We start from the raw sequence: 3047 nt of genomic DNA, 5'->3' as shown, positions 1-3047 counted from the left end.
AACCCAAAAACCCCACTCAACAGTCAATTGTTATGTCACACTGGCTCAGAGTGTAACGGCACTACAGTCAAATCCCTCGAAGGAGGCTTGGAATACACGCAGATTGAGGCGAATAAATGTTCCATCAGGAGTTTTTGGTCCTAAAAAAAAAAAAGTTAAAAATTCATGTATTACTAACAGAAACAAAACAAACATGGGTATAAACGATTCAGGAGGTCATGCGATCAGCGTTTTGTTTGTTTGTTTGTTTTTTGTCTCACTGCTAGCAGGATTACGTAACAACTACACAGTGGATTTTCATCAAATTTGAGGGAAGCGTGTAGCATCCACTGAGGAAAAGTTCAGTCACTTTATTTTTTTTGGGGGGGGGGGGGCAGATCCATTAAACATGCGTACAACAATAAAACCTTATTTGTTCCTCTATAATATTAAGCATAGCCGAGGTCACCTTGGCTTGGGTACTGTAATACCTTTGGGTTACTTCCTCTAAAAACTAGCAAGAGTACTTCCCAAAGTGACCTCTGATAAATTTTCCCAATCATGTACGTTGTCTACACCAAATACTTGATCAGAATAATTTTTAAATATAAGATAAATTAAAATAATTATGACAAATGAATAGTTACTAAAATTATTTGTATTCACAGTTTGAGATGTGATTACCAGAGTGATGTTGAATATGGAAATAAAATATATCGGTGTGAAATAAAACGAACATAGCATTTAAATAAAACAATAAATGTTGAAGCAAGAAACATTAATCGTGTAAGTATAGCGTTAATAATCAATGATCATGATAATTAATTGATTGGAGGCGCTTCGGGCGCGAGCACTAACCGAGCGGTCACGGAGAAGACCGAGCGGTCACGGAGATGACCGACATCTCACAAGTGGCGCCGCGCTCCAGGTAGCTAGCTAAGCCCATAGGCTAAGCCAAACAAGCTAGCTAAACTTGACCCCCCCCCCCCCCCAGCTCTTTAATATTGACAAATTTAGAATGTAAACACCGAAAAGAAGAACCTATGTGCCTTCCTCTTGTTCCATCAGTTCCTCGGAGGCCTCCAGTCTCAGTCAGCTGATAAAAAAAGCAACAAGGAAGGAAACATAATTGCCCCCAAAAAAAGAAGGAAAAAAAGAAGAAGACCGGAATTATCGAGCTAGCTGGAAAGTAACATTCCCGTGGATGGGCTATGAAGACGCCAAAAAAGTTTTTTGGGGACGTTTGCTGTACAGCTACATATATGATTAAAGTTCTAGTAGGAGTCGCCCTGAATGTCCCAGTAACACCCCTCAGTTCCGGGGGGTCATTTTCACTATTTAGGCGGTTTAAACCGCAAACAGGCACGCAGGACTTCACCAAGTTGCTACCGTGAACTGCCATTTAACCGTTGCCGGAAAGGAGCCGTCATCTCGGATAAGTTCGTCAGGTGCTCGGGTGGAAGGGGTCCCTAACGTTGATGCCAAAGGTGAGTGGGAGACAAACTTTAAAAGTGCGTGTGTGAGCCCGTGACTGCTTTTACTGTGTGTACTTCATGTGGTTTCTTTGCCCATGTAACAGTAGCCTATTATTTCTACTGGCGCAGTGTTGTAGTATCAAGTGTTGGATTATTCTCTTGTTATATGATTGATGCAGATACGCATCTTAGCTAGTGAAAAGATTTGTTGGCATTGATAACCACTTTTAGTTGTGTGTGGTTGTTTAATATTTGTGGGTCTAGTCCTGTTTTTCATTCATGACATGACACACAAATGTTAATTTGGTATTTGATCAATCTCAGCCCCTACAATACACACACACACACATACACACATAGATTTTGTTTGTTTTACCATGTATTTATTTATTTTTGAATGGTACTACTCATTGTTCCTTAATGACGAGCTGCTGAATGATTGTCAGATCTGAAATACTGATGAGGGTGCAGGTGAACCCAAATTCGAGAAGCATCAGCATGTAGGATCTTGGTACAAAAAAATACTTGATTTAAACTTACTCAGGACCCAACGCAGAACCAAGCGAAGCAGGGTGACAAAACTTATCAACTGTACTGACATTACTTGAATGAAAGCAAATGGGCAAATCAATGTTTATCAAACTATTCCAGGAGTACTCATACTTATTTGCATGTGATTGGCTCTAATCGTGTTATAAAATCAGAAGCTGAATAGGGGCATAGTAGGCCAATGTCCTTCCCATATCCTCCGGGCTTGGAATAACAATTCCCTTTAGCACACAATATGTTGCCAAACTTGCTCAAAAATGGATAAAGGGTTGGAAGAACTTGGCCCAGTCTCAGCTGCGCGAGCAACTATGCGAGTAAGCTGTCCGAAAGATGTAGCATTCGTATTAACAGTGGAAGCCTAGCCACTGGTGGTGCTTGCACCATCTGAGGAGGTAGACGGGTACACAGCAGGAGAAGATGACTCTAAAAAATTTCGGGAACCACAACTTTATTTCAAAATAAATTAAAAAAAAAAAAAGTCCAGAATTTCTGTCAGTTTAGCAATAGGTTGCTTCAACCTGTACCCTTCTTCTTTACAAGTTAATTTTAATATCATTTTGATTTAAAAGATGTTTGACGATATAGTGTGTAGCATATCAATATTATAGGTCTCCTGCAGTTAGTTCTTCTTTTTTTTTCCAGCAGTAATAGTGCATGGACAGTTTCTGAAAACAAGTTCTGTAACTCAGACTTAAAACTTGTCATTTTCATCTCCTGCATAAAAGAAGACGATATTTAGGCTCTTTTGGTTGTGTGACACATCCAATAAATCTCTCTCTCATCTCTCTTTCTCCCTCTCTCATAGTCCATCACATTGCTGATGTGACGGGTGGGGGTGGGGGGCATAGTCTTGACAAGACGTGTTCCAGTCTGTCCTCTATGGGGCTGTGTCCTTGTCCTCCTGTGTCACTCCCCACAGGGACTGATGTGATCTGACTGTCAATAACAGTCTGTCTGGCAGGTGCTTTACATGCAGTTATTAAAATAACAGCTACGTGATTGTTGTGACGAGTGGAGAAACCAGCACGAGTCACTGTTCACCGT

This window comes from Aulostomus chinensis, chromosome 23 (genome assembly GCF_037954235.1).
Source record: "Aulostomus chinensis isolate RoL2024-O1b breed Wild chromosome 23, RoL_Achi_v1.0, whole genome shotgun sequence".
Lineage (NCBI taxonomy): Eukaryota > Metazoa > Chordata > Actinopteri > Syngnathiformes > Aulostomidae > Aulostomus > Aulostomus chinensis.
The sequence above is the reverse complement of the archived record's forward strand: the minus strand, read 5'-3'. Positions refer to the sequence as shown.